General features: G+C 37.3%; 1 protein-coding gene and 1 long non-coding RNA gene across 2 annotated transcripts in view; one reads left to right on the plus strand and one right to left on the minus strand.

Annotated features, from left to right (window-relative positions):
• The window catches only part of NOL4 (nucleolar protein 4), a 521,978-nt gene extending 509,031 nt beyond the window's left edge, over positions 1–12,947 (minus strand). The window contains exon 1 of the mRNA XM_072829191.1: positions 12,926–12,947. The gene's annotated coding sequence lies outside the window, so the exon portion shown is untranslated. The remainder of the gene's footprint in view (positions 1–12,925) is intronic.
• A 36-nt stretch (positions 12,948–12,983) lies between these two features.
• On the plus strand, positions 12,984–18,917 carry LOC140635125 (uncharacterized). Its single transcript, XR_012032463.1, has 3 exons — positions 12,984–13,351; positions 13,847–13,964; positions 18,370–18,917. It is a non-coding gene; the product is annotated as an uncharacterized lncRNA (long non-coding RNA).
• The last annotated feature ends 6,717 nt before the right edge of the window (positions 18,918–25,634 follow it).

The raw sequence follows: 25,634 nt of genomic DNA on the forward strand, positions 1-25,634 counted from the left end.
TCCTCTGTTAAAAAGATATATGCCTATCCAAGGAAAACATAATTTTGGTCAGAGTAGTAATTAGCATGGTCAGTATAAACCACATTCCCATAGAAATACAACCTTTTCTCTTACATTGTTATAGAAGCATTTTATTAGTTGTGATAATTTATGTTTTTAATCTTTTCAGTTAATATACCCAGAGGCAATGGAATTGGAGCAGTAAGGAGGAAAAAATGAATACAATATTATGCATAAATCCAAAAGCATTAAAAAGCAACTCTATTCTTTGGTCTCTGAAATCAAGTAGGTCAAAATGTTTAAAGAAAACTATAAACCCTTTATTTTCCTTTTTGATCAATTATTTCTGTTGTAACAATTATGAAAATCATGAAAAATCATTTTTATTATGAAAAATTATGATTTTTAGTTGGTAAATCTATTTTTTATAAAAATGGGTATATTGAATATCAGATTAACTCCTCTCACTTAAAATCAATTTATTTCAGTGTCAATTATCTTATTAGAAATAATGCTCTATTTTCTCACATTTCTGGGAAATTATTTTCCTGGATATGGTATTCACAAATCTTATGGCTTGGAACTTGAATATAGTTTTCATTTCCTAATAACGTAGTCAATTAAAAATAAATATTTCACATAATGTATGACTTACTATGTTTGGCTTGTCTGTAATGAGGAATGTCATTAGATGTCTCCCCTCCTATTAAGGCTCTGACGCCTCCAGGGTCACCAGACAGTGCTGGCACTGGAACTTCCAGGTTTCCAATTCTGAGCCTTTGGATATTTCAGGCAAAGGTAATTCTTTTTTATTCTGAGTTATCAAGCCAATTTTCACCTCTTTACTTGAAAGCTGTCCTTTCTCACTGGGAGAAAAAAAAATAACCATTATTTCCCTACCAGAACTCTTCTTTGATGCAGTAAATAACTATATACATGAAAAAGATACTAGGCTCCTTTTTATTTTGTTCTATAAGGAAATAACAGTCCATAGCCATACCTGTGCACTGTCTTCCCATCTGATTTGAAGTCATACTTAACTCTGTTTATGTCACGTTATGTCATGCTCTCAGCATGGGGAATTATAATCTTTACTGGTATACTAAGTAATTAAAACACTTTTAATGCCCACCTCGCTAACTCTTCTAAGTCCATTGCAATAATACCTCATTTTAAACAAGTAAATGATTTTTTCACATTTCAAGGATGCACATAAAACTAAAACATATTTATTTCCTTCTCTAGGACTCATACGCAATGCTATTTTGGTCCCCTTTTAAAGAGTAGAATTGAATAATTCTTCCAGGAGACATCTTCTCCCTTACAGAATGTATGAAGAGCTAAAATTTCTCTTAATGAAATATCACTCATCTTTGAAACTCATTATTACTTATTTACTAAAACCTCACCATTTCAGTAGATTTTTTCATTAATTTTGAAGCTATTAATAAAAAGAATGAAGAGATCTAACAGGGTGACTAATCAAATATTTAAAAACTATATAACTTCTAAGAGTCATGGTTCATTAATATCACAACAGTGTCTAGCACATAGTAGAAGCTCATGCAATATATTCCAAATGAATATGTGAATAAATATTGTGACAATTATCATATAATATGTTACACATATACCACACTTAGCCAACCACACTGTGAACTCAGAGGACAAGAAAAATGCTTGATTGCTAGAAAAGCATCTGGAATATAGCAGATAATATATATTGAAGGAAGAAAAGTAGTGAGCAAGTGTCACTGAAGAGAAAATCATCCGTTAATGTTAGACACAATCTTACAGTGAATGCTACCTTTGATTTTATAATTAACTTGGATATGATGAAGCGCAATGGTTATTTTGTAAAAACCACCCAATTCTTTATCAAAAAGGCTGTGGTTGTTAAGTTACCTTTGAATGTCTTAAAACCTGGTGCTAAGCTTCGCTACCATTATAGAGAAAAGGAAAATTATATAATCTTACATAGAAAAGTCTCTGGATGCTCCAGGGGGATGCAACTGTCTATTTATTTCAGAGTTCAGTAGTGCCATTCAACTGGCCAGCTTCCCTAAGGCCTTCAGTCCTGGAGCTACCCTGGGTCATTAGAGCCCATGCCCAGCAGAAATCAATGCAAAAAAAAAGCCCATTCAGGTGAGCATCTGCTAGGGGTCTGGTAGTAGGTAATTAAAGCATAAGCGTTAATGGAACTGAAGGAATACTATGATAATAGAGTTATCAGTGATGAGGTAAGCAAAGAAGAGCAGTTATTAGGAAGTTTGAGAGGGTGGTAGCCCATGTGTCCAAGAAGCAAAGATGGGAGGTAGGTTACAGAAGCGTAGATATAAAACATCATATGTGGGAGCTACTTGGGTATGTGAGAAAAAAATACAAGTCAAGGGTGATGACATTAGAGAACCAGACACTCGATTCATGTATTTCAACATTCAAGGAATGTTGACAAAACGTCAAACATTAGGAATATAGGATCAATAAACAAATAGTCAAAAGGTTTATGGTCTAGAAGCCAAGCTCTAAAACATGTAAATATTAATCACCATAATATGTCACAGGTGCTACAATAGATCTACATATGAAAGAGAGGATATATATATATATATATATATATATATATATATATATATATATATAGTAGAAAGGAGGGAATGTGAATTATTTTTAGGTTGGGGGAGATTGAAAAGAAAGATTTCCTACTCAAAATCCAGTGGTAAAAAAAACAAAAAAAAAAAACACAGTGGTATAAAAAAACATGTAAAAAAAATTAAGATGTGGCAAGTGCTATGATAGAAATATGCCCGGGACGCATACTATGATTAACAAATCAGTCTGTGACATTAAGTTATAAAGCAGGAGGTTTAGATGCAACTATAAAAGACTATAGAAATGTTACAGTCTAAGTTTTTTAAATTAAATTTTTACCTTTTCAAAATTATCAAACAACATATACCATAGACTCCTTCATCATATTCTTGAACATTGCACTATCCCTGAGCCCTAATCTGAAATATGGAAATATGGAAATATGGAAATGGATTGAATAAGTGACTGATACATATGAGGTATAATGCCTTGGCTTTTAGGGTCTTTGGTATCATAAAAAGATGTCTGGCCTTTGTCCCTGGTTCCTGAGAGCCCTGAAAACTTTTGGAAATTCCTGCATAATAAAGATGATAAAAGCATCCTTTTTTTTTTCTGGCAGGCCCCTAGATAGCTTCAGGATGTGGACAAGTGGCCAGAAAGACCAAGCTTTGATTAGAAACTTGAAACTCTCAGCCCCAGTCTCTGGGGAGGAAAGGGCAACTAGAGACTGAGTTAATCACCAATCAATGGCTAATAAATTAATGAATTAATGAATAATGCCTATGCAATGAAACCTTCAGAAAAAGTCCTAAACAAGAGGGTTCAAAGTTTCCGATTTGGTGAATATATCTATGTGCAGGAAGAATGAGGCATCCCGACTCCACAGAGACAGAAGCTCCTGTGTTCCTTCCAGACTTTGCCCTATACACCTCTTCATCTAGCAATTCATTTGTATCCTCTATAATAAACCAGGGAACATAAGTTAGGGGGCTTTGTGAGTTCTGTGACCTGTCTTAGCAAATTATCAAAACTGGCAAATCGTTGTGGGAAGTCCCAATTTACAGCCTGTCAGTCAGACAGACAGGTGGCCCAGGACTTGTGATTGGCCCCTGACATGGAATAGCATTGTGGAACTCAGTTCAGAACTGAGTCCGAACCCCAGGTAGTTAGTCTCAGAACTCAGTAGAATTATAAGACACCCAGCTGGGGGCCAGAGAATCAGAGAATTGGTTGTTGGTGCTGGAAAACACCCCAAGGTTATAAGTACTTAGAATGTTAAAATGACTACAAAATCAAAATGTCAGATACCAGGAAAGACTTTCAGTGGGTATGGACTGAGTTCTGCAGGGTAACTCACAACTTGGCCAATTGAGAAGGTCCAGATAAGTGAAAGAAAGCTGTCATAGGCCAAAAGACAAGGTGGGTAATGATTGGAGGAATGCAAGAGAATGTGGCCTGTCCTGCTCTGGATGGCTGGAACATGGAAAGTCAGGGCAGAAACCCATAAGAGATGAGACTGGAAAGATAATCAGGGCTGGAGTGGTCGGCTAAGTGCTTTGTGTCGTGTTCTCAGTTAAGTATGATTATCATCTCAAACAATCCTGGAGAATTATAAGCAAGGGATGGGAGGATTTAATTTTTGTTTTACAAATATTAATAGAAGACCAAACATTCCTCCCATTTTTTGTCAGGTCTACATTAATTGAACACATCTAATGTAGCTTGCTAGCTACCACTATCATCACAGGTTCCCAAAGATTTTGCCGCAGAAACACTTCAAACAGAAACACTCCGCTGTGATTTGTGACCCCTGAAAGAAAACTTTTGTGACCTCTGGGAAAATTTACATGCCTAACCTTGCCAGTCCAAGACACTTGCTGAAGTCCCTTTCCTATGGCAGAGTTTGTGCCCTCTCCGCACGGAACTTGGTCCACAAGAAAAAGGATGTATATACTTTCTCTCGTTTGGGCTTGGTCCAAGGAAAACAAGTCCATATCAGGCCCTCTCGTGGTTCAAGGATTTTGCTCAGAGCACTTGACTATGCCTACCCTTTGCAGTTGAAGTTGAAAACACATACATACTCATGTAGCCTGACAAACTGCCAGATAGTAGAGATGGGAGGATCGCTAAAGTCCTGAATTCCTAAGGCTTCAAAACTCCCATCAGTTTCTGTAAAACCACCGTGTTGGGTTGCCAAGGGGGAGGTTACGCAGCATAGAGAATAACTACTACCATGTGAGTAGTTCTCCAAGTGGATCTCCAAGTGCTGTGGACCCTTGGAGACCCTGGAACCTTTTCAGGGGATCCAAGAGGTCACAAGTATTTTCACAGTAATGCTACAATGTTGTTTGTCTTTCACTGTGTTAATATTTGTTCTGATGACAGCAGAGGCAATGGTTGGTAAAACTTTTGGAGCCTTAAAAACAAAACAAACAAACAAAAACTACTGGAGCCTTACAGCAAATCAAGGCAGTGGCAGCAAACTATTCCATTAGTCACTGTTGTCTTTGCTGCCATGAACTTGCGATGAAAAAAAAAATCAGGTTCACTTAAGAATGTCCTTGGTTTCCTAGTAAGATATATTAAAATATTACTAAACTAAACCTGTACAACCTGTAAGTACGTGGTTTTTAAAAATTCTCTATGACTAAGAAGCATACCCAGAGTACTTTTGCTACATCCTGAAGTATTATAGGTGTTGCAGGGAAATCCGCTCCAAGCATCCAGAGCTCAGCTGAGCTGGGACAGCAAACTGAGCTGTTCTGTGTGAGAGTGGCCCATTCAAGGGACAAGCCATAAACCAAAGAGTTAAGCCTTTACCTACCCCGATGGTGTGAGTGAGAGGCTAAAACCAGAGAAAACACCAATTCCCTGTTTCATTTTTTCCCCCATGGAAGGGCACACCAGTCCAGGGTCAGGTGGATCATCTCACCATTGATGGAGCTCCTGAACAGAAGGCTTTGGTGGTTTCAAGGACTCTGAGGTCAGGAGGAAGAGCTCAGGGTCAGGCTTGGAGGGCAAAAGTACTGGTACTGAGTCAGAGCGGGGAGAAGTGTCTTTAAGAGTTTTCCCTTGGGCAGCCTGGGTGGCTCAGCGGTTTAGTGCCGCCTTCAGCCCAGGGCATGATTCTGGAGACCTGGGATCGAGTCCCACATCGGGCTCCCTGCATGGAGCCTGCTTCTCCCTCTGCCTGTGTCTCTGCCTGTGTGTGTGTGTGTGTGTGTGTGTGTGTGTGTGTGTGTGTGTGTGTGATGAATAAATAAATAAAAATCTTTAAAAAAAAAGTTTCTCCTCCACGCCACTCCCTTCAAGCAGAGGCACCTGAGGAAGACCTCTGCCCAAGGCCTCCACGAAGGTGCCCGGGTGAGGAAGGTAAATATGCAAAGAGCATGACAGAGCAGGGGAGTCTGAGACCTTCACTGAACCTCCATTCAGGGGCTGTGAGGCACCGGCCGTGCACCAAGTATGATGTGGGGAGGGCAGCTCTCCCCTGGGAGGCCTGCCAGGTAAAGCTTTTGTATGGGTTGGGCTGTGGGTCAGACTTGAAAAATCGCACATAGGTTTTTAACCAAAAGCCTGACTCCTCATTAAGAAAGGCACACTGCAGAGTGATGGAGTTGCAAGCTGAACTAGCAACATTTTTTTATAGAGCACCATTTTTATTTGAAGGAACGACTAACAAACTGTGGTTATTGAAACTTAGGCTTTTGGCAGACATTTTCTTGAAAATGAACAAAGTGAGCCTGTCACTTCAAGGAAAACAACTGAAAGTTTGTTGCCAAGGATAGAATGCAAGCTGCCAAGCAAAAATTGGAATTTTGGAAAACTTGTATCCACCACCATGAGCTTCATAATAATTGCAGAATTTTTGGAATGAGTTCAGTGGTGATAATGAATGATTGCCAGTGTTGTAGCTTGAATTGTGTCCCTCAAAAAAAAAAAAATGTGAAAGTCCTAATATCCAGTCCTGCAAGAATGTGGTATTATTTGGAAATAGAGTCTTTACAAATAGAACCAAGTTAAAATGAGGTGAGGTCATTAAGGTAAGCTCAAATCCAATCTGACAGATGTCTTTTAAAAAGGGGGAAAGGTATACCCAGAGACAGATCTGCACAGAGGAAGGCGATGTGAAGATACACCACCTGAAGATGCAAGACCGCAGTGATTCATCTACCAGGCAAAGAACAATGAAGATGGTCCTTAAACCATTCAGAGGTAGAAAGAGGCAAGGGATGCCTGGGTGGCTCAGTGGTTGAGCGTCTGCCTTCGGCTTCAGAGCGTGATCCTGGAGTCCAGGGATTGAGTCCCACATCGGGCTCCCTGCATGGAGCCTGCTTCTCCCTCTGCCAATGTCTCTGCCCCCCTCTCTCTGTCTCATGAAGTAATAAATAAAATCTTTAAAAAAAAGAGAGAGGCAAGAAGGGATTCCCACACTTTCAGAAGGTGTATGGCCCTACCTACACCTTAATTTCTGACTTTTAGCCTCCAGACCTATAAGACAATAAATTTCTGTTGTTTTCAATCACCCAGTTTGTGATATTTTGTGGCAGCAGCCCTAAGACAGCAGTATAGTGATTTTTCCATACTGTAAACTAAAACATGTCAGTATTTAGAAGATCTGTGTATTAAGGTGAACTAGTATTTTTCCAAATATCAATAGGTGAAGTTATAAAATCCTATATGGGTAAAATATCCATTCAAAGTTTTAATGGGGGGCAGCCCGGGTGGCTCAGCTGATTTAGTGCCTGCCTTCAGCCCAGGGCCTGACCCTGGAGACCAGGGATGGAGTCCCACGTCAGGCTCTCGGCATGGAAGCCTGCTTCTCCCTCTGTCTGTATCTCTGCCTCTCTTTGTGTGTCTCTCATGAATAAATAAATAAAATTTTTTAAAAAGTTTTAATGGGCTTTAATGTGCAGAGCACAAAGTGTTCATTGATATGATTTGACATAATACATTACAATCAAGCTTTAAAAAACTACCACTTCCTAATTTTTGGTATCATATCAAACAAGAATATCCACAATTATCTGAAAAGGTTATTTAAATACTTCTCCCTTTTTGAACTATATGACTATACAAAGCCACATTTTCTTCATATCCCTCAAACAAAACAACGAATCACAAAAATCAATTGCAGAGGCAGATGTAAGAACTGTTTTACATTAAGGCAGACATTAACAATATTTATAAAAGTATAAAATAACATCTCACTATTTTATTTTGAAAAAATACAATTTCTTCAAATAAAAATATGCTAATCATGTCAACTTCTAATGTGTTATTTTTGATGAATTAGTTAATATCTTTAAGCATCCCCAGTTTTAATTGCTAACAAAGCAAACATAGATAGATTGAACATAAACAAAAGAATTTGGGGATCCTCAATAATTTTTAAGAGTGTAAGGGTACTGAGATGAAAAGTTTGAAAATTGCTTTCCTAACAAATGCTCAATTTTATGACTCACTGAAGTTTGGAGCCCTAATCCCTGTCTAATTCCCACCCCTGTGAATGGATAAGTTTGGTTGCAAATCTAGGAGTTCCTGTCATTCCTCTTTCTTAGACTCAGTTGTTTTCTGATTCTTCTACTTGATGAGTGGGGACTGACATGTGCACACATTTACTGCATGTGCCTCTTGGAAGATAAATCTTTAGAGAGGGAGCCAAGCCTAGATGGAAAGAGCATCATGCTTGTCCCCCCCCCCAAAAAAAACCATGCGCAGCACACAGTGGGCTCCCAGGGAGTCTTGGAGCTATTCTTGGCAGTAGAAGGAGTGAAGGATCCTAGGAGTCTTCCCATCACTACCACCACCTGCTATAGATGCTGTACAGATTCATAGGACCCATCCCAAGAGATTCCAAAGGTCTGAATTAAATGGCAGAATCAGTCTTTCCCACAAGCAGCTCAAATGATTCTGGAGCAAGGGGTCCATAGACCACACAGAAAAATAGTGCCAATGAGTGGGGTGACCTTCTAACCAGGACCAATATGAGAAAGGTGTTAGTGAGCTCCATGCTAAAGGCTAGGTGATTATCAAGACTACCTGGTCCATTACATACAGAAAGAACACCTGCCTCATGATTTCCTATAGGTCAAGGGAGACGTGCGCTACTGCCAGCAGAACACAGTCATTGATATGGTTAACTCTGAGAGGAGGAAAAGATGGATTTGTCAGCCTGGGACCTTAGCTGGAAGAGTGGGCCTTTGAAACAGACTCACTTGGAAAACAAAACTGATATAAAATGAATGTCAATTACCCAGTTCCAGGGGGCCTGTCCATTTTCACTTCTTTTTGACATAGCATTTGTTAAGTTACACTTACATAAAGTGCCCATGACGGTAATATCTGAGTGCCCTTTAGACTCCTAAGAAATGCACAGTTTATTTAACTGTTGAGTAAAACACAGTCCTTGTTTTTCTTCACAAAGAGACAGAATAACAGCACAATTGCGGGTGGTACCTAGGATGGAAAATCACTAACACTAACTGTATCCCCATATAAATTGTGTGAACGATTCTTAGAAAAGGTTGAGACTATCAATATCACATGTAGTAAACCTAAATATTATTCTTAGCTTATCACAAGTAAGCAAAACAGCATTTTGCTTTACAAATCAGCCTTTTGTGTTATGTTACTGTCCTTAACTTTCAGAGTAGCAGGAAATCCTTTCTGCTTCCAGGATTTACCCTCTACTCCCCTGCCTACACTCCACTCAGACTTACCTTTCTGAGATAAAAATCTATTTCAGATCTCTTTACATTGTGTCATGTTACCACACTTTCTTCCTTTATCCAGCACCTTCTATGTGGTGGCAGGCATGATGAAACCATCAGTCAGATGGTTTTCACATATTACCACTTTTTCTCACCCAGAGAGCTCCCCTTATTCTCTCCATGCCACAGTTAGAAAACAAAACTCCAAGAGCTTAGGCACATTTATCTAAGAAGCTATGATCTGCTTAAGCTAGAAGTCTTGCCCAGTTAGAAAGCTCTGGTTCCTAAGCCTGTATTCCAGTCCGCTCCCCCCCACCCCCACCCCCCAGCCTGAGGATGCTTGGATAAATGGACAGTATTAGGTTTCTAAATCAAAAAGGTTGAAGTCAGTTTCCTTGGCTGGTAACCTCTGAAACCCATAGGTGGCTGTGCCTATTTCCTACAGTAACACAAAGGGATTCTACTGGAAAGCAAACTATAGAGCAGGACAAGTTCATTTGGCTTCAGGAACATCCCATGAAACCACTGAGTAGAGTCAGAACTCTTCAAATGGTGCCAAAGATAGCTTTGTGTCAAGCCACTGAGTCACACATCAGCACAATAAAAATAAGAATGACTCATACTTTTTGGTCTCTGTCACGTACTCTGCCAAATAGCAAAAAATAGAAAGATGTTCCTCAAATGTCACATATACCCTAGGAATAGTTCAGGAATAATTCCCACACTGTATGTGTAAATATTACTTCAGAGTCTGAAGACTGCTGCTCACACCAGGTTGTACCTGAAAATCTTACTGTTTTCAAGACTTTAAGATTCTGAACCCTTTTCAATAATCTAATGTTGGGAACAAACCCAAGCATTAAGCTTGAGGAATTTAAATTATTAGAACAAAATGTATTTTCAATATTATTTCCTAGTGCTGAATTGGATTTTAAAAATAAACGGAAATTTTTGGTATTTGTCTGTTTACTTGATTCTTTTTTTTTTTTGAAGACTGTAGCAAAAACAAACAATAAAACAGAATGCACATATTTTTGAGAGGTAGGCTCCTAGAATTTCTCAAAATCTCTCTGAAGTTGTCTCCTGGTAACATTCTCCAGGTCAGAACACTCAAGAGTAATGAGTCTCTTTATATATACTACCTAATCAATAAGAAATAAAACTTCCAGTGCTAACAAATTGCCATTTCAGCAAAAAGAGATTTATTCTGCTTGGCTTGTATTTCCTCATTAGTAAAGTAAATGCAAAGAAGTCTGATTTATCTGGATTTTTTTCCCTACTGAACAAAAAGTAATTTGGTGAAACTACAGTTTTATTTTTCATTGTATTGTATTTTTTAATTAAAACTGGCCAGTGGAACCTCTCTATCCCCAAATCATGGTGTGTATTAAATTTCAAGGAATCCTTATGCAACTGGAGAGAATTTCATTTTTTTAGCAAACTGCAAGGCATTAAAATCAATAAATAGGCTGATGATGCAATTAATATCCTAGAGGCCTTGAAAAGAAAAAAGGAAGATTTAGTGTTAGCAACCACCACTTCTTTCAGTTAAAGAAATTTCTAAGCCTGTGTTTTACTAAGTAAACTATATAATCATGACCACTGAACAGTAGTTGTGTTTTCATTATAGTTAATGTTAATTAGTCTGTTTATTTTTGGTGCAATTATCATTAATTTAGAGATGTGGATGCTGTTCCCTGTAAAGTATATGTATATGATTCATAACCAAGAATGCATCCACTGAAATGGTGAAGCCCTCCAGGAAGGCTTTTCATTCACACTATTACTCAGTAGCTAAAACTGGATAAGTTTATCCAGGATCTTGCCAGAGGTCAGATTCTCCAATATCACCCCTATTAACTCCTATATTGCTTTTCCATTAAAACGCAAGTATAGAAGCATTTGAAAAATATTTTACCATTTCTTTCATGTTCTAAAGACAATTTTTTTTAATGATTACATATCAAAATATAATAGGCTTAAGGCAACACGTGAAACATTGCAGAGCCAGTGGGAGGTGCTGAGACTACTTCAACTTGAACCCTGAAATGAAGAAGTTTACAGGCATGTGGAGGTGATAAGAGTTCTGCCCAAATGCCCAGAAGTCATAGTGATTCCTAAATAAAACTGTATATCTTTTGGAGTAGGGGCAGGCCTGGATCTCTATAGATTCCAAGTCAGAAACTCATAGTCACAAGAACTTGGGCAAATCACTCTGCGTCTCGATGTCTCAAATTCCCTATCCATAAAATGGAAATAATAACTAACACGTATCATGGTCTTGACAATTAAATGGGATATGGTACATTACAAAATTGAATGTGGCACTTTATGTGTAACAGGTGTTAGAGGGGAAACCTGTGCTCCCCCCAACTTCATACTAGGTTCACCTTACTGCAAAGTTCAAACATGTTCCATTTCAGAGCATGTGTTCAGGTCAGCTTCTTTATCCTCAGAGGAGTCCATAAACTTGCATGGAGACAAAAGTACATTGCATTTTCACTAACTTATTTCAGTTGGAGAACCAAAATTTAGCATTTCCTTCAATGATGACTGTAGGCAACAAACCATAGGAGTATTTGCAGTGCCTTTGTCACCAATATAAAAGACATATTTTCTTATCACATTTTCCAGTTGCTAAGATCTTAAAATATCATTTATGCTGATCATTATTTTGAAATTAAAGTAGTTATTGGACTCAATGTATAACTTTTTTTAATGCATTCACCAAACGCACGTATATAACTATGGACACATATTTTAAACATTTCTTGGCAAGTATTTTTTAACATTTTGGGGTTCCTTTAAAGCCTATGTACTTTATTTTATGCACTTAAAAGCATTATTCTGAGAAGACATTCCTTAGGCTACACCAGACTTCACAAAAATCCATGGTGGGAAAACACTGAAGAACTCCCCTGCCATAGGGGAGCCAGTATCTGTAAGACATGTGTGCTCGCAGAGACTAAAATAGGGAATCCACAGTGCAAGTAATTGGGAAATAATCCTTAAAGATAGGAACAGATATACCAAGTGCTTAAAAAAAAAAATCTCTGGATGGATCTGAAGGATGGGATCAACAGGACAGAGCTTAGGACACTGACAGTGTTCATGAGTGGGTTCAGCACTCCTCCTAGGTAGCAACTCCTCTCTTCTAGAGCTGAGGCCAAAAACATCAGATTCCTTGTAACTGTCACCTTTCCTTCCACACCATACAGGCAACCTATCATCAAGTCCTGGCTGCTCTGTCTTCAAAATACACCTAGATCCCGGTCATCTCACTCACTTCTATCACTGCCACCTGGATCCTGGCCACTACCATCTCTCCCTTGATAATAAATAGATGCCTCGCTGCTCTTGCTATTTCAGGCAAGGCCTGAAACATTCATAAAATTGTAGAAGCACATGACAAAGGCACAGGACTAAAAATACGCCTTGCAAAAGTCTGGAGAAGTTCTCTCATATCACAGCCCTGGGGCTCAAAGGAGAGATGAAAATGAAAGGATCTTGAAGGTGAGGCATAAAAAAATACTCCTCAAAATAAACCCCTCCCCAGGACAGCCAGACTTGCAAAATTTTTTTAATTGAAAAAAAGTCACCATGTCTTAGATGATACTTACATAATGAAAGAAGACGTAAATTTCCACTCTCTGGATACAGTGCATCTCTCACATTGGAAGAGTCCTTCTGATTATTTGTTTGCAGTTCATGAACTCCAGACAGCTGGCTTAGACCGGCTGGGATTCTGGAGAAGCAGAAATTGGGGTGTTCCCTAATAACACACCCTCCCTCCCTCAGATATCACTGTATCTCTACTTTGCCCATATAAAGTAATGGGTTCTGGCAGCATATTTGTCTAAGATTATTTCATGAGGCATTGGCAATGTGTGCTTCATCTTCAATGTCATAAGAGTCATTGTTATGATAAGTGTGTATATGACCTGGAAACTTCCAACAGTGAGGCACGTCAGAGCCCAGAAGAAACTGTACCCATTCCAGGGAACTTCAGCCCCAGACACAGCAACTGACAAGTTCTGACTCTCCAGGTAGGTGACAAGACTGGACACAATTGGGATGGGAACAGAGCAGCGAGTAGGTTTCAGTTTTGATAACAGAGTGGCCTTGGAATCTTTTAAAGTAACAAACTGTTTTGGTGTACTTCTGAGTCTTCTGACAAAAAACATTCACCCAACAGCATGCCCAGGGAATCCATAAAGGTGTGATGTACAGAAAGCAGCCTCAGAATGGTGAGAGCAGGACTACCCAGTAGGCCAACACCTTTCCAGACATTGCTGGGTGACCAGAGGCTTAATGATGAAGCCCAAAGAATTAAAAAACCAAAAAGCTAATCAGCATTGGGAATATATTTAAATATACCTCATGTGCTTTTCATGAGAAAAGACTGCCACTAAAATACTTCTCATCTCTTGCCTCATTCCCTAGTATTTCCCACAAAACTGCAATAAATTACCCAATAGTGAGTGTGAAAGAGAAACTGAGTATTCAAAACTGACTTCCATCTTCCATCTTTCACTTGCAAGTCAGCAGCCTTCAGGAAGAGAGAACGGAGTCTTCCTCTATACCGGAAATTTCACAGGGATAGTATTGCTGGTGACAAGGTGGACAAGCAGTTCTAGAAAGTGCATTTTGGCTTTATGAGTAAGTACCTGGCTTTTTGATTCCCATCTGCTGGATTCTTATTTGGTTCAAACCTCAGGTAGTAAAGAAGTGGCTACTATGTACTAAGCCCTGCCAAAACCTATGCATTAACCATTTGATAAATCATTCCTTCAACTAATCCAAGAAAGAAAGTAGCATGTGTCCTAAGAAAAATTGACATAGGTAAAGAGCTGTGATGGCTGAGAGAGATAGAAGTCCTCCTGGTAGCTTAGCAGACAGAAAATTTCATTGAGGGATTAACACATGAGTTAGCCTTTGAAGAGAGGAATAATTTACACATGAGGAATTGGAAAAAAACATAAGCAGTCAGATCCAAGCACTTGAACAAGTGCTTCAGTGCCTGAAGGCATGAGAATGTGGATCATACTGTAAATATGGAGCAGAAAGCACAGTTAAGTTTGACTAATACACAGCAGTGTCTGAAAAAGTGCTTAGCCTACAGATACTGAATTTGTTCAATAAAAACAAGAAATAGCTGAGGACACATCAAAGGTCTCAAATGTGGTAGTCAAAATTTATCTTTGGGTATCTGTGAAATGTTTAAGGAAATACTTATGAGAGTATATCTATTTGTCATACATAGTAAACTTGAGATAATATAAAGAAAAGTAACCTGGCTCCTGCATAAAGATATCAAAATTCATGAAACTCTGTTGTCTTAATGTAGTATGATCAATTTCATACAGTTAAGTAACATGTAGTCATTGAGATGATGCTTTTGAAAAGTAGTTAGTGACATAAGAAAATAAGGAAGATATGTAGAATATGAAAGGATTGAAAATGTTCAAGACTAAGCTGGTTGGGCCACCCACTCTTAGTTTCAGCTCAGGCTCTGTGCTCCATGTGGAGTCAGCTTCAGATTCTTTCTCCCTTTCCCTCTCACTCACACGCTCTCTCTCTCAAATAAAGAAAAATACAATCTTTTAAAAATAAATAAATAAAAGGTTTCAAAATATTCATTAGAGTATCAATTTTGTGAAAGATAGAAAATACGTGTGCATGTGTATATAAGTACAAAAACTAAATATACCAAAATATGAAATACATAATTTCTGAGTGTTAAAGTAGGATAGATCAAAATGCCTGGGTTGCTTAGTGGTTGAGCATCTGCCTTCCATTCAGGGCGTGATCCGAGTCCTGCATAAGGCTCCCCACAGGGCGTCTTATGTCTCTGCCTCTCTCTGTGTGTCTCTCATGAATAAGTAAATAAAATCTTTAAAAAATTAAGATAGGTTTATTTTAGTTTTTGCAAATTTCCTCCAAATTTGTAACTCTGTAACAGTCTTTATAACAACTTTCAAGGTACAGAGTACTGGTAGTTTAGGAACAATTTATTTTATTTTATTGTTTACAGGGTTTTTTTTTTAAGATTTTATTTATTTATTCATGAGAATACACAGAGAGGAGAGAGAGAGAGGCAGAGACAGAGGCAGAGGGAGAAGTAGGCTCCATGTAGGGAGCCTGATGTGGGACTTGATCCCGGATCTCCAGGATCAGGCCCTGGGCTGAAGGCGGCGCTAAACCGCTGAGCCATCCAGGCTGCCCTAGGAACAATTTATATATGATTTTGAAAGCCAAATTGATACCACTCTTACTACTGTGTATTTCTAGCAATTCCTATAGGCATATATCTGTGATAGTAGTATAAAAATAATGGCTTACATGAACTTACATAGTGATTTATAATTTACATGCATTTGCAAAGGCATACAATGGCTCCTGGGCCACTGTGAAGAGTTGATGTCATGCTAATAACCAACAGTTGAAAAACGTGTATTCCAGAGAAAAATACGTGTTTCATACAGAGATCTCATTTTATATAACTGTAAAATTTAGACTTTCCCAGATACCAGGACCAAGTCATTAATATGTTGTATCAGTATAAGTTAAGAATCCTGTTAAAATCAACTTCCAAGTCCTAGGATATATCATTGAGGAATATGGGAAAGAGGAAGAAAGAATTCCTTGGAGATAGAAACACAGATTAAATATGAATTTAGATTACTTCTAACTTTTGATAGCCATACTAACCTTGGGAAAGTTCTCTGATCTTTAGTTTCTTCATTTATAAAATATGGAGACTATTCCTATTTTATAGGATTTGTATGAAGATTGATTTAAGTAATATAAGCCAAGCATTTAGCACAACTTAACTAGGTCCCTTGTTCCGCTAGATAGGTTAATAGCCTAATGTCTATCATAACCACCATTAATAGTTCTCACGACCCCACTATTACCCTCTTATAGGACATGCATTCAGAGTGTATCTTTTTTGGTGAGTCTCACGAATTGCCACAACCTGTTCCACAAGACCATCCTTCCCTGGTCACCATAGATGAAACAGAATGATTACCTCACTCAAGAAAGACTAATCTATACATTTCTATAATGGTTTTTAGGGGGCCCGTGTAAGAAATCTACCGACCAAGGGTGATTAAAAATCAACAATACACAGAATTCTATCTTAAAAGTTTGATGATGAAGTAGGTATTAAAATGCACACTGGAGAAGCAGTGTCCAGATGCTATAAATCAGTAGAAAGCAACAATAGGCAAAGCAATAGAAGAGATAAGATCAACGCTCCCCAAGAATTTTTTGTCATGCAGAACATCACACTCTCCTCATTATAGATCAGATAGATAGTTTTTTCTAATTGCATAGTTTTTTGGTGATATCAACAAAGATCCAGACCAGGCTGGGGATGGGTGGTGGAGCTGACGGGAAGGAGAGAGACAGAGATTTTAACACTTTACCAAATGTTGCAATTTTCATTTTGCCAGGAAGTATTACAATCAGAAATTGAACTCTTCAATACTAAAATTCCTAAAAAAAGAAAAATATATCCCATGATTAGATGTCACATTCACATTGCCAACTTTAAGAATTTTTTCAGCTACAGGGATGTCCATATAATGGCAACATTGTTATGTTCCATATGACTGTTGTTTGCTTTTACCCTTTCACAAACTGAGACAGTTTTTTTAGTGCTGAGTATTAGGTGTCCTTTTCTCCCATCACAGCGAACGTTTAAATAAACGTTTTACTGAAATATACCCTTGGATATTCTTATAGATGATTATTATGCTTTTCTTGGGAAATCAGTTGTAAGAGCAAAAGGAAATTAACAATAAGGCAGGTGAGATTGATCTTTTGGTATGTTATGTCTCCTTTCTGATTAAATATAAAAGCCCTTATTATTCTATGTTTCTTTGTAGTTTGTAATCATATAAACCAATGGTACTCAAATTTTTATATTTTCTTATGCTAGAAAATATTTAAAGGATAAACAGGGGAATCATGGATTACTACTGTAATTTTATAAAAGAAATTGGTTTTAAAAGTATAATTTGGAAATAGTAATTGAATTCAGTCATTAGAGTAATTTCCTAAGTGTCTTTACTTCTTCCATATCATTACAGATTAACAAAAAGTTTAAACTTCTCCTGTTCTGTGACAGGATTTGAGAACACTAATGATAGTCTTTATTTTCATTTGAGATCCAGAAAGTAAGTGTGAGGAAAATTAAGAACTTCTAAGAACTTTACCTAAAATTGGCCTATAATGAATACTTTAAGTATGTTTTGAGAAATTTTAGCAATTTGGTAAGCTGAGATTGGATGCTGATTTAGAAAACCTGTAAATGCCAGACCAAATTTAAGTGTCCTTTATTCAATGGTTAAAAGAAACATTCAAAACCTGTAAACTCAGTCATTAAAACAAGAAGGCAGTGATATAGATACTACCTTTTTTATTTTATTAACCAGTTAGGCTCCTTTGGAATTCCTATAGGCATATTTTAAGCAAATATTAGTGATATACAGTTTTACAAAAAGTATTGTGTCCTATTAGATGTACCAATTAGTCATTCTATCTCTACTTAAGGGGATAAGATTTTATTTATACCCAGATACCCTAATGCTTAAAGATGTCAAACACTGAACTCAAAATTACAAAAGTCAAATATTCTGATATTTGCAAATATTCACAATAGTAGTTGTGTTAATTAAACACCTGAATGCTCAATAGATTTTATTTTTTTTCCTATTTTGTCTGAACCATTACCAATAAAACTCAGTGTAATTATGGTCCTTTTTTATTAATAGTGTTCTAACATGTTATTATCTTGTTTAAGAAACCAAATTCAATACCCTTCATTTTTTAAAAATAGCTATTGTGAGTATAAGGTTTTTGGTGATAGATGTATTTTTTACTTTCGGTGCTTCGAATGTCAAGTGATTTCCTTCTGACCTTTATTGTTTCTGATAAGGAAACAGCTGTTGATCTTATGAGTTTCCTTAAACACGATGAGTTGTTTTTCTCCTACCACTTTCAAGATTTTCTATGTATTGTTAGCCTTTAACACTTTGACTTCATTTTCCCATAGGAGAGCACCCAGAGAAAAGATCTTCCATGAAGATGGAGACAGAGGCAGAAGAACAGGTTATGGCTTAAATGCCACAGACTCTCACTGTTCTTCACTGTGCTGTAGTAGATTTTCTTGAATGATTGTCCATTTACTGGATATCCTTAGGATAATTTCCAGAGACTTTAAATGATTGTTGTCTTTAATAATTGTATCTAGTTAAATGGTTGCCTTGTGGGGCAGGGAGGGAGTCTGCCAAGCTCATCACTCTACCATTCTGTATGTCCTGCTTTCCATGATATGGTATAGCTTTCCATTTGTGAAGAAAAAAACCAAATCGTAAGCTGTAACATATCATGTCACTGACTTTGCATTGAATTGTTTTCATGGGATGCCTGGGTGGCCTAGTGGTTAAGCACCTGTCTTTGGCCCAGGGCATGATCCTAGAGTCCCAGGATCGAGTCCCATTTCGGGCTCCCTGCATGGAGCCTGCTTCTCCTTCTGCCTATGTCTCTGCCTCTCTCTGTGCCTCTCACGAATAAATAAATAAAATCTTAAAAAAAAATGAATTGTTTTCATGCCATAATGTATTACCTCATTAGGCCTTGCTTTATTTTGTTAATGTTAATACTTTTCATTCTTAGAATTTTTTTCTATGAGGTATATCCAGAATCTATTACTGGCATAACTTCTCGTTTCCTTTTATCAGCATTATAAGCAATATGCCTCCCTAGACAACTGCTAACCCATTTCTGATACAGTAGTTAGGCCTATCTCAGAGAGTATACAGCGGTGCTTAATCATACTTCAGGTCTGCACAGTAGAAAAACAATGTGGCCTTTGCAAGTCTGTTAACCTCTCTAAAAATAAATTTTGTCATATGTGAAATGGGGTTGATATTGGCAACCATCTAGAAGGATTACTGTGAGGTTTAAATGAGGTAAAGAAAGTGTTTAAACCAGCATCTTGCACATAAAAAACATCAGTAAGTATAGGCCTTAGGGCAGACCTGGTGGTGCAGCCGTTTAGCGCCACCTGCAGCCCAGGGTGTGATCCTGGAGACCCGGGGATTGAGTCCCACATTGGGCTCCCTGCATGGAGCCTGCTTCTCCCTCTGCCTGTGTCTCTGTCTCTCTCTGTGTGTCTCTATGAATAAGTAAATAAAATCTTTTTAAAAAAATATGAAGGGAATCCCTGGGTGGCTCAGTGGTTTAGTGCCTGCCTTTGGCCCGGTGCGTGATCCTGGAGTCCTGGGATAGAGTCCCACATCAGGTTCCCTGCATGGAGCCTGCTTCTCCCTCCACCTGTGTCTCTGCCTCTCTCTCTGTGTGTCTTTCATGAATAAATAAATAAATAAATAAATAAAATCTTTAAAAAAATTTTTTTTAATAAGTATAGGCCTTAGTAGATCAGGCTTGATTACCGAGGTGGGCAAGAATATAATACATCATTCACTCTTTTGGGTTTAATTTCCCATAAAAATAAATAATTTAATCACAGAAGCACATACGCATAGAATATACCAATTTCTATTCCCAACTATGTATGATAAGAAAAAGGTAAAACCAAAAATATAATTACTTAAATCATCAAGATGGTAAATCAAATTGTTTTTAGACTTACATATATAAAATGTTGCTACTTTTAAATCTTTCACCTTGAGATGTCTTGAGTTTAGACATACAAATTTGTCTTCCATTTGTTAGCAGCCTATTCTCGACTGGTGTTAAACAACCTTATCTATTCTTCTCAGCATGTATCAGAAGAATAAATACTGAGTTCTTCAAGAAAAGTTGTACCTACCCTTTCCAGGTCTGAGCCCCGAGAATGTTCTCTTTACCGTCATCTCCTTGACGTGAGTGCACAGTTTCTTTGTTGGCTTTCCCACGCGTGAAATACTTGTCCATGTGTGTGCTTAAAGAATGAATTTATTCAATCTGGGTAGGTAATTACTTCAAATAAATATTAGGTTCATATTTCCCTTTATATTGTATGAAATTCTAACTCTTATAAATAATGGCATACATCTGTCCCTTGGGGAACCATTAGGATTGATAAAGTGTGACTTTTCTCTGTTATCTTTAAGAATAGTAAACTCCTGGTGCCTCTAACAATAAAATGAATACCATGCAATGTTTGCAAATTTCTTGTGAAAAAACCTCCATCTAGAACGATACTGTCTTGTTCTTTTAATGTTTTTGTGAACAAAAATAGGAGAACAGACTCAGGGTCTTAGAGGGCTCAGTAAATCTCATCCCTTTACTTAGCTCCCAGATTCTGAAACAACTATGTAAGAAGAAAAAGAAGAAAGCAGGTGGAAAATAAACACATTTCTTTTAGTTTGGTAGGACTAATATGGAGCATATGTTTTACATCTGTGGAATAAGACATGTAAGACACATTTGAGCCTCCCAATATTAAATCTGAGTATTGGACCAAAGTTGATAAAGCCATGGAAAACTGAGAGCTTCCTTACAGGAGGACCTACTCAGTGTAATTCATGGAGAGGCAGACCAGATTTTAAGGACAGTCTTAAAATCTGAATTATGCCCAATTATCTCCCCATTCCTAAAGCAAACCCAGATTTCTGTAAGACATCAATGTCTAGATCAGTTGAGTTTGCCCTGGTGATCCACACTGACTCATTCCTGAGCCAGTCCCCTTTGTCATGGCCACCTGTGTTTCTCACAATCAAAGATCTTTTCCTTACCTCACTCATCTCTCTACCTTTTGCTAACACTCTGTTTCTTTCTTGAAGAAGCTAGTCTTTTTAAAAATAAAACTTATAGGCAGCCCAGGTGGCTCAGCGGTTTTTTTTTAGTGCTGACTTCAGCCCAGGGCATGATCCTGGAAACCCGGGATTGGGTCCCATGTTGGGATCCCTGCATGGAGCCTGCTTCTCCCTCTCCCTCTGCCTCTCTCTCTCTCTCTCTCCCTCTCTGTGTCTCTCATGAATAAATAAATAAAATCTTTTAAAAAAAACCTTATATACCGTATTTAAACACAGAGATGACAATAGCAAATACCTTATGAGTGTTTGCCATGTGTCAGACACTTTTTAAGCATTTTCCATTCACAGTAGACTCTTGAACAATGTGGGTGTCAGAGGAACCAATACCCTCACTCATAGTCGAAAATTCATCTATAACTTTTGATGCCGCCCAAATTCAACTATTAATAGCCTACTGTTGACCAGAAACCTTATTGATAACATAAGCAATCAATTGACATATATTTTGCATATTAAATGTATTATATACTGTATTCTTATGATGAAGTAAGCTAGAGAAAAAATGTCATTAAGAAAATCATAAGGTGCAGTACCTGGGGTGGTTCAGTCAGTTAAGCATCTATCTTTGGCTCCGGTCCCAGGGTTCTGGGATCAGCCTCACCTAGCCTCAGGCTCCCTGCTCAGCATGGAGCCTGCTTCTTCCTCTCCTTCTGTCCCTCCCCCTTCCACCACCCCTGACCCCAGCACTCTACTCCCCATGCCCCTAGAGCATGTGCTCTCTCTCTGTCAAATACATAAATAATATCTTTTTTAAAAGAAAATCATAAGGAAGAGAAAATACATTCACAGTACCATGCTATAAAAAAATCTGCGTACAAGTAGAGCCTTGCAGTTCAAATCCTTATTGTTCAAGGGTCAACTGTATTAATATAGTTAATCCCCAGGAAAGAAGCTAGGTAAAAAGTACATTATCCCCATTCTACACAGGAGGAAACTGAAGTACAGAACGGATAAAGAACTTGCACTAGGTTACACAGCTAGTCAATGTGGGGCTCAGATTCAAACCATAACTCAGAATTTATCTTCTTAACCATTACCCTCTACCACAACTCAAGAGAGAGACTAATAGGAATAAATAGCCAATAGATGCAGATATAAAGACAGCAATTTCTTCAGAGCATCAAATCACAGTACATACATATTTTTGACATTTCAATTATTGTAGATAAATCATTGCATTGATATAAATTCTGAAATAAATTGTGACATATGTAGACATAGGTGATTAAAATTTTAGGGAATTGGGCACTCGTTCTTGCTTGAGTGTGTGGCAGGAAGGGATCTTTCCAGAAAAAGGCACTTGTATCTTTTCAGTGATTTTATTTTCTGACTTAATAGAATATTTCTGATCTTTTACATTACTACAGAACAAGACCGTGATTTATATTTGACAACTTACATAGTTGTTTTCATGTAGTTTTAACACTTATCAAAAAAATTTTTTTTATTTATAGCCCATGGGAAGGAAGAGTTTGAAGGCCTCAAGGAAGTTTGTGGTGCTAAGCAACACTTCTATTCATGTACATGCCCTCCCATTCTATGCTTTTACTCAGGAGCCCATAATATCTTGGTACTTATGAATAAATCTAAACAGCATAGTTAGAGAACAGCTTAATCTTATTTACACAGTATTCCTTATTTCATTGCTTCTTTGTTATCTAAAAGTATAATACAATTCAGCAGAAAAATGTGTGCAGTCAGGAATAAATTTCTTGATTACTCAGAGTAACAAACGCAAAAAAAAAAAAAGGTAACAGTTTTACTTAAATCCTTTGATTTTATTCTGTAAGTTTTTATTCCAATCCTCAGTAATCTTCAAAAAGTTTCATTTACTTGCCCAACTTCCATATTTTAAAGAGAATTAGTCAGGCTTTTATCTGTTCATTTTAAACGAATCTTGCAGAATGCAATCATAAACAGCTCTGAAAAGTTGGTTTAAGTGTTAGACCATTAATTAGAAACTAATAATGAACCTAGTTATTGGATTTTTTTAAGTTACTATAGCTACTAACTCTAATTTGAGTCAGGAGTTTCTTAATTGTGTATTATAAGAATTGATGAACTTAATTGCCTCCTAAAAGCTCCCACAGGCAGTATATATCTTTTATGAAGAATCAATAAATCACAGAGAACTAATAATTTACCATCTCTCTGTTTAGGAAAATATGAGCATGAAAAATCTTTCCTTCTAGTATATGAGAATTTTTAACAAGAATAGTCTGGTAATAAGAAGCGTTAAATTTTTTTCGTTATTAGATCACGTTGAATTCCATAGTTTAGATTTTTACCATCAACTGGCAATTCCAATTAGGTCTTTCTTGACATAGGCAGAAATTGTATATTTGTGACAAAATGAAATTAGCCATTAAAAATGTTATTCTTTCTCAGTCTAAATATAACATAAAATACAATATTACCTGTCTGCTTTCGGGCTAAACAGAAATAAAAATTCCAGATCCTTAGAAGTTTCCAATAAATGAAGTCAAATAAAAGATGGCAAGTTGCCCTGGCCACTTGTGAAAAAAGTGTTCCTACCCAATCTGTAAACAAATAGAAATTCATTACTAGATAGCTTGAAAGAGACAGATTACCCAGAATTTATGGGAGAGTAATTTCTTTCCTTTAAGGCATGATAATGAATCTCCATTATCCCACATTTTTAGTTTACCCTTGGTCCTCAGAAATTGGAACGATGATTATAGGCTGCAGTGAAAAATAGCTCCCATATTCTTTCTTTGATTCTCTTACATACCAGGAAATGGGTTTCCCTTTGCACTTACCTTTGCTGAGTACATGTTTTTAAAGATGAATGTACCACATGTTAACATTTTGTCTAAAGGTTAGTCCCTGTTATTATTACTAATTTCTAGAGTAAGAAATTAAAAAGATAAGCAGTTCTCAACTTAAAAGCACATTATCCTTGTCCCTTACTTTTGTTTGGTTTAAAATTTCAAATATTCTTTCCCATAGAAGTACTATTACAAAGAGCTACCTGGTTCCTGGAAAGATCAAGTTCCACTGTCAGATTCATACAAGCAGGATAACACTGGTTGGTGACGTAACCAGGGGCAACTTGATTGTGGCTACAGATGACCTACCTCTCTGGTGCCAACATCAAGGCAATCTGTGCAGAAGCTGGCCTGATGGCCCTGAAAAAACATAGAATGAGAGCAACGAATGAAGATTTTTTAAAAATCTGAAGAAAATGTTATTTATAAGAAACAAAAAAGCACCCTTGAAACGCTTATCTCTTCCAAACCACAGTTGCCTCCAAGGAAATGGTCGGGATTCAATTGGAGCAGTTGCCCAGAAGAATCCATGTTTCAGTTTGTCGTCATTAGCAACACATCTTATCTATTTTTGTCCACATGAAGTGTAGGATCCCCCCGGACTGCCTTCATACAATGCCCTCTTCCCAATAAAGCATGCTCTTTCTCAAAATCAAAGGACTAAAACCAAAAAGCCTGCTCCATAAGGTAGCTAACCAGTAGAAGTATAAACTTCTAATATCAAAACTATAGGTTACGTTCATCATCTTCTATTACATTTTCTTTGTAATCTGCTAACACAGCCCAAGACTTCTTTTTTGCAAATCTATACAAGAGGAGATACATATGTGAGTATTAAACCCAGCATTATTTGGGATACAAAAAACTTGGGAACCACACAAGTGTCTACTGATAGGTGAACGGAAGTAGATAAATATTACATATAGATTCATTTAGACACAGTTATAAATTAGAATATTTATACAATTCAATGCAATAATATATCAACTTTAACATAAATGAAATATATCTACAGGTGCCTGCATGGATAAACCTCAAGACATATCATTGACAGGAAAAATGTGGATTACATAATAATAATATATAATATATATATAATAAATATAATTTAGGTAATGTTTGAAACTACTTTAAATGGTATATATTTGTTGGCCAATATGTGTATATATAGTAAAAATAAATAAGCACAATGGTAAGAACATTACACTCACTTGAGAATGGTAGTCATTTCTAGAAAGGAAGGATGGCAAGTAACTTTTAGATCAGAAGAGATAGACTTTCAAATATATCTGCAATATTTCTTTCTTTTTATTTTATTTTTAAGATTTTATTTATTTATTCATGAGAGACACAGAGAGAGAGAGAGAGGCAGAGACACAGGCAGAGGGAGAAGCAGGCTCCATGCAAGGAGCCGATGTGGGACTCGAACCCCGGGTCTCCAGGATCACACCCTGGGCTGCAGGCGGCACTAAACCACTTCACCACCAGGGCTGCCCTATTTCTTTATTTTTATTTTTATTTTTATTTTTATTTTTATTTTTATTTTTATTTTTATTTTTATTTTAAATTTTATTTATTTATTCACAAAAGACACAGAGAGAGAAAGGCAGAGACACAGGCAGAGGGAGAAGCAGGCTCTATGCAGGGAGCCCCACATGGGACTCGATCCCAGGTCTCCAGGATCACACCCCTAATGCAACACTAAA

The sequence above is a fragment of the Canis lupus genome, chromosome 6 (assembly GCF_048164855.1).
Source record: "Canis lupus baileyi chromosome 6, mCanLup2.hap1, whole genome shotgun sequence".
In the NCBI taxonomy this organism is placed as follows: Eukaryota; Metazoa; Chordata; class Mammalia; order Carnivora; family Canidae; genus Canis; species Canis lupus.